Source organism: Aquarana catesbeiana, linkage group LG11 (assembly GCF_042186555.1).
Source record: "Aquarana catesbeiana isolate 2022-GZ linkage group LG11, ASM4218655v1, whole genome shotgun sequence".
NCBI classification, from domain to species: Eukaryota; Metazoa; Chordata; class Amphibia; order Anura; family Ranidae; genus Aquarana; species Aquarana catesbeiana.
In genome coordinates, this window is record NC_133334.1 from 87,981,318 (window position 1) to 87,996,590 (window position 15,273).

Genomic DNA, 15,273 nt, shown 5'->3' on the forward strand with positions numbered 1-15,273 from the left:
CCCACTGCTGCCCCCACGCTTCAGTATGTATGCTGAAGTATGTAACTGTGGTGGTGAAATCACCTCTGACAGCGCTGGAGTCACGGCTTTATGTATCGTGGGAGTAAACGCTGTTGCTGTCAAGATAAATAAATCCGCTCTGCAGCTGAATGGCCTACCTGAAAACAAAAAAATGGTTACCAATAAAACACAGTAAACAGTAAAGTATAAAAAAATTGCATATCTGAAAAGCAAACATGGTAAAACATAATAACAATAAAACATTGCAGAATAGAATACAGTAAAAAAGAGCAGAACAATAGAGAGAGAATAGAGAGTGAGAGAGAGAACAATACAACGACAACTATTTTTGTTTTTTTTATTTTATTTTTTTTTGTGTTTTTATTTTTTTTACTTGTTTTATTTTTACACTTTTTTGCAACTATAACTTTTGTAACTGGTACCAGGTTCGGGTCTCTCAAAATGCGATGGCATCTTGGGAGACCCTGTGTTAGTGTGCCTAGTCTGTGCAGTGTTGTACCCTACGCTAATACTCAACTAGTGAATGGTAGCGTTCAAAACATTCACCAATGCATAGACCAGGATTGTCAGGACAGGAGGGACAATAATACCGGTTGTCACACCTATATCCGCGCTTGCTGCAGACACAACATCTTCTTTGGGGGGCTCGTTGGGTAGGGGTACTCGGGAGGACATAAGGAAAATGCCTCTCATGCAGCTGGCTTACTGCATTTGGTTGGGGAAGGTGAGGTGGAGCACCGTCTGGATACAGAAGGACTCTGACGATCTCTTCCTGGAATTTAAGGAAGGATCCAGTCTGTCCTGAAGCTCTGTATAGCACATGAGCGTTCAGCAAAGCCAATTGAAATAAATACACAGACACTTTCTTGTACCAGCATCTGGCCTTACGGGCAATTAGGTACGGCGCCAACAACTCGTCGTTGAGGTCCACCCCTCCCATATTTTGGTTATATTCGTGGACACAGAGGGGTTTCTTCACAGCACCAGTTGCCGTAGTAATTTGGACCGTCGTGTCTGCATGAAGGGAGGTAAGAATGAAAACATTCTTATTATCCCTCCACTTCATAGCAAGCAAGTTATTACACTTGAAGCAGGCTCTCTCCCCCAGCCTAAGATGGGAATCTACAAGCCGCTGGGGAAAGCCCCGGCGATTAGGTCGCACGGTGCCACATGCTCCAATCTGTTGATCAAAAAGGTGACTAAAAAGTGGCACACTCGTGTAATAATTGTCCACGTACAAGTGGTACCCCTTTCCGAATAAGGGTGACACCAAGTCCCACACAATCTTGCCAGTGTTTCCTATGTAGTCAGGGCAGTTTGTCGGCTCTATGTGACTATCTTTGCCCTCGTAAACCATAAAACTACATGTATAGCCTGTGGCTCTGTCACAGAGCTTATACATCTTGACCCCGTATCTGGCACACTTGCTGGGAAGGTACTGTTTGAATGGCAAGCGGCCAGAAAACTTAACCAGGGACTCATCAATGCAGACAACTTGATGGGGAGTAAACAAGTCTGCAAAACGTTGGTTGAAGTGGTTTACGAGGGGTCGAATTTTGTAGAGCCGGTCGTATTCAGGGTCTCCACGAGGACGACACAGTTCATTGTCATTGAAGTGCATGAACCGCAAAATTTGCTCGTATCGTGCCCTGGTCATGGAGGCAGAGAACAAGGGCATATGATGAATTGGTTAGGAGAAAAAAGGGGGGGGGGGTTGGACTTTTTAGGCACGATGACAAGTAATATTCAGTTAAAAGCTAAAATTTATTGAACATAGATAACATATATTTAAAGGAGGAGAACAGATCCAAAAATCTGTACAACGTCAGTCCATGAGAAAAGTTACATCAATACAGACCATACACAGCTCAATGAAATATCATATACATTTCAAGGATAGGATAATCATCATACCATCATAGAAGTATTGAATTCAGAGGAGAGCTATGTCATTGGTAGATGTTAAGATTTACAGCTCAACATGTTACGCGCCTAGCGCTTCTTCAGGAGCATGGAACTGAAATATAGGACATTGAATAAATATAACAAATAATACATCAGTGTTAAACATGAAACATAAACCAAAGATATTAGTGAAAAAAATGATTAATAAATGAACACTGCGAATTGGATAGGCTGAGATGAAAACCTATACAGGCCAGTCCTAGTCAGGAAAGACCCAGGAATAGGGATGAGCTTCGTGTTCGAGTCGAACCCATGTTCAACTTGAACATCGTCTGTTCGCCCATTCGCCATATTGCGAACGATATGGGCCGTTCACGCCAAATTCGTGTGGCGCGTCACGGCCCATAATTCACTGCAGCATCGCAGTGCATTGCTGGCTGATGATTGGCCAAGCATACACTAGACCTGCATGCTTGGCCAATCACAGCACCGTAATTGGCCAAAGCCAAGGAGGCTTTGGCCAATTATGGCTCAGGGGATTTAGTACACGCCCCACACTATATAAGTCCGCCTGCACAGCGGCCCTGTGTAGTGTGTGTTCCGGCGTTGAAAAAGATAGACAGACAGACAGTGTCATTTGATTTAAGTTAGATAGATTAGGCAGGACAGTCAGTGAGTTAGCTGCACTTACAGTGTATTGTGTATATATATGCATCCCAGGTGTTGTATATATATATATATATATATATATACACTGTATTCAGTTTAGCTAGATCCATTCCTGTTATCTTCCTACTGACAGGCAGGCTTGTCTTGTTACAGTATTTAGAAATAAACGGGCAGGACATTGGGACTTTAACCACTTGCCGAACGCCTAACGCACATATACGGCGGCAGAATGGCACGGGCAGGCAGAATCACGTACCTGTACGTGATCTACCTCCCGCGGGCGGGGGATCCGATCGGACCCCCCCCCCCGGTGCCAGCGGTGGTCGGCATTTGACTGGGAGCGTCGGGAGGCGAGGGGGAGACCATCCGATCGTGGCCCCCCCCTCGCGATCGCTCCCAGCCAATCGGAATCCTCCCCTGCCTGTGTGTAGTTTCACACAGGCAGAGGATGTGATGTCATCTCTCCTCGGCTTTGGCAGTTTCCGTCCCAGCGCCGAGGAGAGAAGATATGTAAGTGCACAACACACACACACACACAGTAGAACATGCCAGGCATACTTTACACCCCCAATCACCCCCCCCCCCCCCCCGTCACAAACTGACAGCAAGCAGTATTTTTTTTTTTTTTTCCTGATTACTGCATTGGTGTCAGTTTGTGACAGTTACAGTGTTAGGGCAGTTAGTATTACCCCCCTGTAGGTCTAGGATACCCCCCTAACCCCCCCTAATAAAGTTTTAACCCCTTGATCACCCCCTGTCACCAGTGTCACTAAGCGATCATTTTTCTGATCGCTGTATTAGTGTCGCTGGTGACGCTAGTTAGGGACCTAAATATTTAGGTTCGCCATCAGCGTTTTATAGCGTCAGGGACCCCCACATACTACCTAATAAATGTTTTAACCTCTTGATTGCCCCCTAGTTAACCCTTTCACCACTGATCACCGTATAACCGTTACGGGTGACGCTGGTTAGTTCGTTTATTTTTTATAGTGTCAGGGCACCCGCCGTTTATTACCAAATAAAGGTTTAGCCCCCTGATCGCCCGGCAGTGATATGCGTCGCCCCAGGCAGCGTCAGATTAGCGCCAGTACCGCTAACACCCACGCACGCAGCATACGCCACCCTTAGTGGTATAGTATCTGTACGGATCAATATCTGATCCGATCAGATCTATACTAGTGTCCCCAGCAGTTTAGGGTTCCCAAAAACGCAGTGTTAGCGGGATCAGCCCAGATACCCGCTAGCACCTGCGATTTTCCCCTCTGCCCGGCCCAGCCCACCCAAGTGCAGTATCGATCGATCACTGTCACTTACAAAACACTAAACGCATAACTGCAGCGTTCACAGAGTCAGGCCTGATCCCTGTGATCGCTAACAGTTTTCTTGGTAGCGTTTTGGTGAACTGGCAAGCACCAGCCCCAGGCAGCGTCAGGTTAGCGCCAGTACCGCTAACACCCATGCACGCAGCGTACACCTCCCTTAGTGGTATAGTATCTGAACGGATCAATATCTGATCCGATCAGATCTATACTAACGTCCCCAGCAGTTTAGGGTTCCCAAAAACGCAGTGTTAGCGGGATCAGCCCAGATACCTGCTAGCACCTGCGTTTTGCCCCTCCGCCCGGCCCGGCCCAGCCCACCCAAGTGCAGTATCGATCGATCACTGTCACTTACAAAACACTAAACGCATAACTGCAGCGTTCGCAGAGTCAGGCCTGATCCCTGCGATCGCTAACAGTTTTTTTGGTAGCGTTTTGGTGAACTGGCAAGCACCAGCCCCAGGCAGCGTCAGGTTAGCGCCAGTACCGCTAACACCCACGCACGCACCGTACACCTCCCTTAGTGGTATAGTATCTGATCGGATCAATATCTGATCCGATCAGATCTATACTAGCGTCCCCAGCAGTTTAGGGTTCCCACAAACGCAGTGTTAGCGGGATCAGCCCAGATACCTGCTAGCACCTGCGTTTTGCCCCTCCGCCCGGCCCAGCCCAGCCCACCCAAGTGCAGTATCGATCGATCACTGACACTTACAAAACACTAAACGCATAACTGCAGCGTTCGCAGAGTCAGGCCTGATCCCTGCGATCGCTAACAGTTTTTTTTGTAGCGTTTTGGTGAAGTGCCAAGCACCAGCGGCCTAGTACACCCCGGTCGTAGTCAAACCAGCACTGCAGTAACACTTGGTGACGTGGCGAGTCCCATAAGTGCAGTTCAAGCTGGTGAGGTGGCAAGCACAAGTAGTGTCCTGCTGCCACCAAAAAGACAAACACAGGCCCGTCGTGCCCATAGTGCCCTTCCTGCTGCATTCGCCAATCCTAATTGGGAACCCACCGCTTCTGCAGCGCCCGTACTTCCCCCATTCACATCCCCAACCAAATGCAGTCGGCTGCATGAGAGGCATTTTCTTTATGTCCTCCCGAGTACCCCTACCCAACGAACCCCCCCAAAAAAGATGTCGTGTCTGCAGCAAGCGCGGATATAAGGGTGACACCCGCTATTATTGTCCCTCCTCTCCTGACAATCCTGGTCTTTGCATTGGTGAATGTTTTGAATGCTACCATTCATTAGTTGAGTATTAGCGTAGGGTACAGCATTGCACAGACTAGGCACACTTTCACAGGGTCTCCCAAGATGCCATCGCATTTTGAGAGACCCGAACCTGGAACCGGTTACAGTTATAAAAGTTAGTTACAAAAAAAAGTCTCTCTCTATTGTTCTGCTCTTTTTTACTGTATTCTATTCTGCAATGTTTTATTGTTATTATGTTTTATCATGTTTGCTTTTCAGATATGCAATTTTTTATACCTTACCATTTACTGTGCTTTATTGTTAACCATTTTTTTGTCTTCAGGTACACCATTCACGACTTTGAGTGGTTATACCAGAATGATGCCTGCAGGTTTAGGTATCATCTTGGTATCATTCTTTACAGCCAGCGATCGGCTTTCATGTAAAAGCAATCCTAGCAGCTAATTAGCCTCTAGACTGCTTTTACAAGCAGTGGGAGGGAATGCCCCCCCCCCCCAACGTCTTCCGTGTTTTTCTCTGGCTCTCCTGTCTCGACAGGGAACCTGAGAATGCAGCCGGTGATTCAGCCAGCTGACCATAGAGCTGATCAGAGACCAGAGTGGCTCCAAACATCTCTATGGCCTAAGAAACCGGAAGCTACGAGCATTTTATGACTTAGATTTCGCCGGATGTAAACAGCGCCATTGGGAAATTGGGAAAGCATTTTATCACACCAATCTTGGTGTGGTCAGATGCTTTGAGAGCAGAGGAGAAATCTAGGGTCTAATAGACCCCAATTTTTGCAAAAAAGAGTACCTGTCACTACCTATTGCTATGATAGGGGATATTTACATTCCCTGAGATAACCATAAAAATGATAAAAAAAAAAATGAAAGGAACAGTTTAAAAATAAGATAAAAAAGAAAAAAAATAATAAAGAAAAAAAAAAAAAAAAAAAAAAAAAGCACCCCTGTCCCCCCTGCTCTCGCGCTAAGGCGAACGCAAGCGTCGGTCTGGCGTCAAATGTAAACAGCAATTGCACCATGCATGTGAGGTATCACCGCGAACATCAGATCGAGGGCAGTAATTTTAGCAGTAGACCTCCTCTGTAAATCTAAAGTGGTAACCTGTAAAGGCTTTTAAAGGCTTTTAAAAATGTATTTAGTTTGTCGCCACTGCACGTTTGTGCGCAATTTTAAAGCATGTCATGTTTGGTATCCATGTACTCGGCCTAAGATCATCTTTTTTATTTCATCAAACATTTGGGCAATATAGTGTGTTTTAGTGCATTAAAATTTAAAAAAGTGTGTTTTTTCCCCAAAAAATGCGTTTGAAAAATCGCTGCGCAAATACTGTGTGAAAAAAAAAATGAAACACCCACCATTTTAATCTGTAGGGCATTTGCTTTAAAAAAATATATAATGTTTGGGGGTTCAAAGTAATTTTCTTGCAAAAAAAAAATATTTTTTTATGTAATCAAAAAGTGTCAGAAAGGGCTTTGTCTTCAAGTGGTTAGAAGAGTGGGTGATGTGTGACATAAGCTTCTAAATGTTGTGCATAAAATGCCAGGACAGTTCAAAACCCCCCCAAATGACCCCATTTTGGAAAGTAGACACCCCAAGCTATTTGCTGAGAGGCATGTCGAGTCCATGGAATATTTTATATTGTGACACAAGTTGCGGGAAAGAGACAATTTTTTATTTTTTGGGTACATTGCTCAAACATGCCATGGGAATATGTGAAATTACACCCCAAAATACATTCTGCTGCTTCTCCTGAGTACGGGGATACCACATGTGTGAGACTTTTTGGGAGCCTAGCCGCGTACGGGACCCCGAAAACCAAGCACCGCCTTCAGGCTTTCTAAGGCTGTAAATTTTTGATTTCACTCTTCACTGCCTATCACAGTTTCGGAGGCCATGGAATGCCCAGGTGGCAAAAAACCCCCCCAAATGACCCCATTTTGGAAAGTAGACACCCCAAGCTATTTGATGAGAGGTATAGTGAGTATTTTGCAGACCTCACTTTTTGTCACAAAGTTTTGAAAATTGAAAAAAGAAAAAAAAAATTTTTTTTTCTCGTCTTTCTTTATTTTCAAAAACAAATGAGAGCTGCAAAATACTCACCATGCCTCTCAGCAAATAGCTTGGGGTGTCTACTTTCCAAAATGGGGTCATTTGGGGGGGTTTTATGCCATCTGGGCATTTTATGGCCTTCAAAACTGTGATAGGTAGTGAGGAGTAAAATAAAAAATGTACGCCCTTAGAAATCCTGAAGGCAGTGATTGGTTTTCGGGGCCCCGTACGCGGCTAGGCTCCCAAAAAGTCCCACACGTGTGGTATCCCCGTACTCAGGAGAAGCAGCTAAATGTATTTTGGGGTGCAATTCCACATATGCCCATGGCCTGTGTGAGCAATATATCATTTAGTGACAACTTTGTGCAAAAAAAAAAAAAAAAATTTGTCACTTTCCCGCAACTTGTGTCAAAATATAAAACATTCCATGGACTCAACATGCCTCAAAGCAAATAGCTTGGGGTGTCTACTTTCCAAAATGGGGTCATTTGGGGGGGTTTTATGCCATCTGGGCATTTTATGGCCTTCAAAACTGTGATAGGTAGTGAGGAGTAAAATAAAAAATGTACGCCCTTAGAAATCCTGAAGGCAGTGATTGGTTTTCGGGGCCCCGTACGCGGCTAGGCTCCCAAAAAGTCCCACACGTGTGGTATCCCCATACTCAGGAGAAGCAGCTAAATGTATTTTGGGGTGCAATTCCACATATGCCCATGGCCTGTGTGAGCAATATATCATTTAGTGACAACTTTTTGTAATTTTTTTTTTTTTTGTCATTATTCAATCACTTGGGACAAAAAAAATGAATATTCAATGGGCTCAACATGCCTCTCAGCAAATTCCTTGGGGTGTCTACTTTCCAAAATTGGGTCATTTGTGGGGGTTTTGTACTGCCCTGCCATTTTAGCACCTCAAGAAACGACATAGGCAGTCATAAATCAAAGGCTGTGTAAATTCCAGAAAATGTACCCTAGTTTGTAGGCGCTATAACTTTTGCGCAAACCAATAAATATACACTTATTGACATTTTTTCTACCAAAGACATGTGGCCGAATACATTTTGGCCTAAATGTATGACTAAAATTGAGTTTATTGGATTTTTTTTAGAACAAAAAGTAGAAAATATCATTTTTTTTCAAAATTTTCGGTCTTTTTCCGTGTATAGCGCAAAAAATAAAAACGGCAGAGGTGATCAAATACCATCAAAAGAAAGCTCTATTTGTGGGAAGAAAAGGACGCATATTTTGTTTGGGTACAGCATTGCATGACCGCGCAATTAGCAGTTAAAGCGACGCAGTGCCGAATTGTAAACAGTGCTCTGGTCAGGAAGGGGGTAAAACCTTCCGGGGCTGAAGTGGTTAAATGAGGCAGTTGACAGATTGGGGTCGAGACTAAAAAGGTAAATTTTATTGCATAAGGCATCCAGAGGTACATCACATAAAAGGTTGCACGCGTATACACGCAAAACAAAATCTGCATAAATACGTGCATATACAATGAATAACATGACATCTGAGCAACGAATCAAAATAACAAATTTCATAGAGGGAGTACATATACAAAACTGGGAGGTACATGCCAGCATGATGTAGAAGGTAAGTATAAATTCAAAATAATAATAATTCGCTCCTCCATACAACGTCACAAGCTGGCGTTGTGGTGGAGGCACGCCCCCCTTTCCATCTAGCCGACCCAGCTGGACGTGATGACGTCAGTCATGGGCGGGTCTCCACCGCCCAGGCTGTGGCCCCGCCTCACGCATTGTCGGCTCCTGCGTGACGTTGGCGGTCATTGCCGACGCAGGCGGCATGCATATATAGGCACTTGTTTTTCTCCCTCAGACGCAGCCCTCACTCCCGCACACGTGCAGACGCCACAGCTTTGGAAAGCTCTTGTCCCAAGCACATGAAGGTAACACTCAGAGGTTCCCTTTTGTAGTACCCTACTTCTTATACTCCTATTGTCAACAACATTGGTCTATCTCAATGGAATCTTTATCCATTTCAGATACACATCTATGATGACTTTGATTTGGTTTTGCCTTCTTGTTGGAAGTGATGGCCTGTGTTCTGGGGATGATGCCTGTGCATGCCTGTCCTGCGTTGGGCCTTTGGCCGCCTCAGCTCCGGGGGAGAACAACCCCTTTAGCCTGGTGTCTACTCTACCTTACACCCTAGCTGGGTACATAGTGTAAGTATCCAGAAATCGACTTACTGTCCTTTCTGGTTGCTCTTAGTTCATTGGTTGATGTTTTCATACTTTGTCATTTACAGATATCCTACTGCTTCTGCCCCTGAAGAAGTGTTATTCACAGAAACGCTTCGGACAATATGGATGCAGCTACTTTAGTTTTAATATGATTTCACTCAGATCAATGTTTTTACGAATTATTATGAATTTATACTTGCCTTCTACATCATGCTGGCATGTACCTCCCAGTTTTGTATATGTACTCCCTCTATGAAATTTGTTATTTTGATTCGTTGCTCAGATGTCATGTTATTCATTGTATATGCACGTATTTATGCAGATTTTGTTTTGCGTGTATGCGCGTGCAACCTTTTATGTGATGTACCTCTGGATGCCTTATGCAATAAAATTTACCTTTTTTGTCTCGACCCCAATCTGTCAACTGCCTCATTTAAAGTCCCAATGTCCTCCCCGTTTATTTCTTGAACCCGGGATGGAGGCACTACCCTATGCCTCATTCAAAGTCCCATTTCTCTTTTTTGCTATATTAGGGATGGAGGCAGTTGACAGCAGGTGGCAACTATCCCCTGCCAGCTGGTTTTGGAGTTGCTCTGCGTGTTGGTGCACCTTTTGGTCCACACACACAGTTTTGGTCTGTAACATATTGTTTAGGCTATGTCTTGTGCATATGCATATGCAATTTTTTACATGTAACGTACATCCAGATGCTATATGTAATCGAATTGACTCTCATTTGGCATTACATCCTGTCAACTGCCTCATTTAAAGTCCCTATGTCCTTGCCCTTTCTTTCTCCCCTAACCTGGGATGGAGGCACTACCTCGTGCCTCATTCAAAGTCCCATAACAATTTCTTCATTGCTACACATTAGGAATGGAGGCAGCCTACAGCAACATATAATTTTCTGCAACATACTGTTGCTGAAACTCTGGGGATTATGGACACATTCCGGCATGGTGGGTGTGGGGTTTGATTCCCGGGCTATGTCTTGTTTGAGACCAGGAGCTGCGATGCGCTCCGCACGCCCCGGAATGGAGGCACTACCCTATGCCTCATTCAAAGTTCCATTTCTCTTTTTTGTTACAGTATTTACAGCTACCTGAAGAAAATTGCTGGTGTTCTTTTGATCCTATTAGTACCACAGTCAGGCAGCTTGACTATTTACAATTAGTGTAGTGTGTCCTCTTCACAGTGTTCAGTTAAAGCTACAAGTTAGTTTAGTGTGACCTCTGCACAGTGTTCAGCTAAAACTACAAGTTAGTGTAGTGCGTCCTCCTCACAGTGTTCAGCTAAAGCTACAAGTTAGTTTAGTGTGACCTCTGCACAGTGTTCAATTAAAGCTACAAGTTAGGGTAGTGCGTCCTCCTCACAGTGTTCAGCTAAAGCTACAAGTTAGTGTAGTGTATCCTCCTCACAGTGTTCAGCTAAAACTACAAGTTAGTGTAGTGCGACCTCTGCACAGTGTTCAGCTAAAGCTACAAGTTAGTGTAGTGCGTCCTCTGAACAGTGTTCAGCTAAAACTACAAGTTAGTGTAGTGTGACCTCTGCACAGTGTTCAGCTAAAGCTACAAGTTAGTGTAGTGCGTCCTCTGAACAGTGTTCAGCTAAAACTACAAGTTAGTGTAGTGCGACCTCTGCACAGTGTTCAGCTAAAGCTACAAGTTAGTGTAGTGCGTCCTCTGAACAGTGTTCAGCTAAAGCTACAAGTTAGTGTAAGGCGAGCTCTGCACAGTGTTCAGCTAAAGCTACCTGTAGAAGGTTGGTGGTGTTTTCCTGATCCTATCACTACCGCAGGCAGCTAAATAAGCTACAAGTTTTTTTTTGCGAGCTCTGCACAGTGTTCACCTAAAGCTACCTGTAGAAGGTTGGTGGTGTTTTCCTGATCCTATCACTACCGCAGGCAGCTAAATAAGCTACAAGTTAGTTTTTTTGCGAGCTCTGCACAGTGTTCAGCTAAAGCTACCTGTAGAAGGTTGGTGGTGTTTTCCTGATCCTATCAATACCGCAGGCAGCTAAATAAGCTACAAGTTAGTTTTTTGCGAGCTCTGCACAGTGTTCAGCTAAAACTACAAGTTAGTGTAGTGCGAGCTCTGCACAGTGTTCAGCTAAAGCTACCTGTAGTAGGTTGGTGGTGTTTTCCTGATCCTATCACTACTGCAGGCAGCTAAATAAGCTACAAGTTAGTTTTTTGCGAGCTCTGCACAGTGTTCAGCTAAAACTACAAGTTAGTGTAATGCGAGCTCTGCACAGTGTTCAGCTAAAGCTACCTGTAGAAGGTTGGTGGTGTTTTCCTGATCCTATCACTACCGCAGGCAGCTAAATAAGCTACAAGTTAGTTTTTTGCGAGCTCTGCACAGTGTTCAGCTAAAGCTACCTGTAGAAGGTTGGTGGTGTTTTCTTGATCCTATCACTACCGCAGGCAGCTAAATAAGCTACAAGTTAGTTTTCTGCAAGCTCTGCACAGTGTTCAGCTAAAGCTACCTGTAGAACATTGGTGGTGTTCTCATACTACAGGCAGGCAGTTGATTTTGCTAGCTGCATATATATATCCCAGCTTAGTGCAGCTACAGGCCATTAGTATGTCTGGAAGGTCAACAAGGAAGGGCAGACAGTCACAAGCCAATAAAAGAGGGCAAGCAGGCTCTGTGTCTAGAAGCAACAGTGCTGGTCGTGGAGATGGTGCATCCTCATCAGCAGGTGGCCGTGGGACACGCTTGGCCTTTTTTTCGGCAGCTGGCCGTGTTGAGCCGCAACATGCGGAAGACTTGGTCGAGTGGATGACCAAGCCATCCTCATCCTCCTCATCCTCTCTCACCCATGCTCAGGAACTTTGTCTGGCAAAGCAGCTGCCAACGTGGCCTCTTCCCTCGGCTTAATGGCATTAGTGACTCCTTCCCTAGCCCCACCATGTCCTCCTGAGGAGTCCCTCAAACTGTTTGACCACAGTGTTGGGTACATTCTCCAGGAGGATGCCCAGTGTTTAGAAGGCTCTGATGATGATACTGAGCTAGATGAAGGCAGTAACGTGAGCAGGGACAGAGGGGGTGCCAAGAAGGACAGCAATCTGGCAGTCATGCACCCCCTGCTGCAGCATACTGCCAGGTTTGCTCCAGTGATGAGGAGGTGATGAGGTCACTGACTCAACGTGGGTGCCTGATAGGAGATAAGAGGAGGAGGAGGCACATCACCAACGAGGCAGGATGCCCTCCAGGGGCCAGCCTAAGGGCAGCACACTGACTGCATCACACCCCAAAGCTCCGCATGTGCAGGACGCTGCTGTCTCTGCGCGTTATTCCAAAAGTTCTTTGGTGTGGGCCTTTTTTGAGACGAGTGCATCAGATCGCACCGCTGCTATTTGCAACATATGTCTCAAGCGTATCTCGCGTGGCCAAAACATTTCCCGCTTGGGCACCACATGCTTGACTAGGAATGAGCCGAACACCCCCCTGTTCGGTTCGCACCAGAACATGCGAACAGGAAAAAAGTTTGTTCGAACACGCAAACACCGTTAAAGTCTATGGGACACGAACATGAATAATCAAAAGTGCTAATTTTAAAGGCTTATATGCAAGTTATTGTCATAAAAAGTGTTTGGGGACCTGGGTCCTGCCCCAGGGGACATGGATCAATGCAAAAAAAAGTTTTAAAAACGGCCATTTTTTCAGGAGCAGTGATTTTAATAATGCTTAAAGTCAAACAATAAAAGTGTAATATCCCTTTAAATTTGGTAGCCGGTGGGTGTCTATAGTATGCCTGTAAAGGGGCGCATGTTTCCAGTGTTTAGAACAGTCTGACAGCAAAATGACATTTCGAAGGAAAAAACCCATTTAAAACTACTTGCGGCTACTGCATTGCCGGTCCGACAATACACATAGAAGTTCATTGATAAAAACGGCATGGGAATTCCCCACAGGGGAACCCCGAACCAAAATAAAAAAAAAAATGACGTGGGGTCCCCCTAAATTCCATACCAGGCCCTTCAGGTCTGGTACGGATTTTAAGGGGAACCCCGAGCCAAAAAAAAAAAAACGGCATGGGGTCCCCCCAAACATCCATACCAGACCCTTATCCAACCTGGCAGGGCGCAGGAAAAGAGGGGGGGATGAGAGAGCGCCCCCCCCTCCTGAACCGTACCAGGCCACATGCCCTCAACATTGGGAGGGTGCTTTGGGGAAGCCCCCCAAAACACCTTGTCCCCATCTTGATGAGGACAAGGGCCTCATCCCCACAACCCTGGCCGGTGGTTGTGGGGGTCTGTGGGCGGGGGGCTTATCGGAATCTGGAAGCCCCCTTTAACAAGGGGACCCCCAGATCCCGGCCCTCCCCCCTGTGTGAAATGGTAAGGGGGTACTTACCCCTACAATTTCACTAAAAAATTGTCAAAAATGTTAAAAATGACAAGAGACAGTTTTTGACAATTCCTTTATTTAAATGCTTCTTCTTTCTTCTATCTTCCTTCATCTTCTTCTTCTGGTTCTTCTAGCTCTTCTGGTTCTTCCTCCGGCGTTCTCGTCCAGCATCTCCTCCACGGCGTCTTCTATCTTCTTCTCCTCGGGCCGCTCCGCACCCATGGCATGGGGGGAGGCTCCCGCTCTTCTCTTCATCTTCTTCATCTTCTTCTCTTCTTCTTTTCTTCTCTTCTTCATTTTCTTCTCCGGGCAGGGTGACTTGACGGGACTTCCCTGTGACGTCACAGGGAATGCCACAGGGAAGTCTCGTCATGTCCCATGCGTCAGAGGGGGGCGGGGTCACCGGGTGGCCCCGCCCCCAGTTATTTAAGAACCGTCAGATGAGGAGATGCCGTCACACAGCGGGAGCCTCCCTCCATGCCAGCATGGATGCAGAGCGGCCCGGAGAAGAAAATGAAGAAAAGAAGAAGAGAAGAAAATGAAGAAGAAGATGAAGAGAAGAGCGGGAGCCTCCCCCGATGCCATGGGTGCGGAGCGGCCCGAGGAGAAGAAGATAGAAGACGCCGCAGAGAAGATGCTGGACGAGAATGCCGGAGGAAGAACCAGAAGAACCAGAAGAAGAAGAAGAAGATGAAGGAAGATAGAAGAAGAAGAAAGAAGAAGCATTTAAATAAAGGAATTGTCAAAAACTGTCTCTTGTCATTTTTAACATTTTTGACAGTTTTTTAGTGAAATGGTAGGGGTAAGTACCCCCTTACCATTTCACACAGGGGGAGGGCCGGGATCTGGGGGTCCCCTTGTTAAAGGGGGCTTCCAGATTCCGATAAGCCCCCCGCCCGCAGACCCCCACAACCACCAGCCAGGGTTGTGGGGATGAGGCCCTTGTCCTCATCAACATGGGGACAAGGTGTTTTGGGGGGCTACCCCAAAGCACCCTCCCAATGTTGAGGGCATGTGGCCTGGTACGGTTCAGGAGGGGGGGCCGCACTCTCGTCCCCCCCTCTTTTCCTGCGGCCTGCCAGGTTGCGTGCTCGGATAAGGGTCTGGTATGGATTTTTGGGGGGACCCCACGCCGTTTTTTTTTTTTTGTCGCAGGGTTCCCCTTAAAATCCATACCAGACCTGAAGGGCCTGGTATGGAATTTAGGGGGACCCCCACATCATTTTTTTTTTAATTTTGGCTGGGGTTCCCCTTAATATCCATACCAGACCTGAAGGGCCTGGTATGGAATTTAGGGGGACCCCCACGTCATTTTTTTTTTAAATTTTGGTTCGGGGTTCCCCTGTGGGGAATTCCCATTCCGTTTTTATCAATGAACTTCTATGTGTATTGTCGGACCGGCAATGCAATAGCCGCGAGTAGTTTTAAATGGGTTTTTTCCTTCGAAATGTAATTTTGCTGTCAGACTGTTCTAAACACGGGAAACATGCGCCCCTTTACAGGCATACTATAGACACCCCCCAGCTACGAAATTT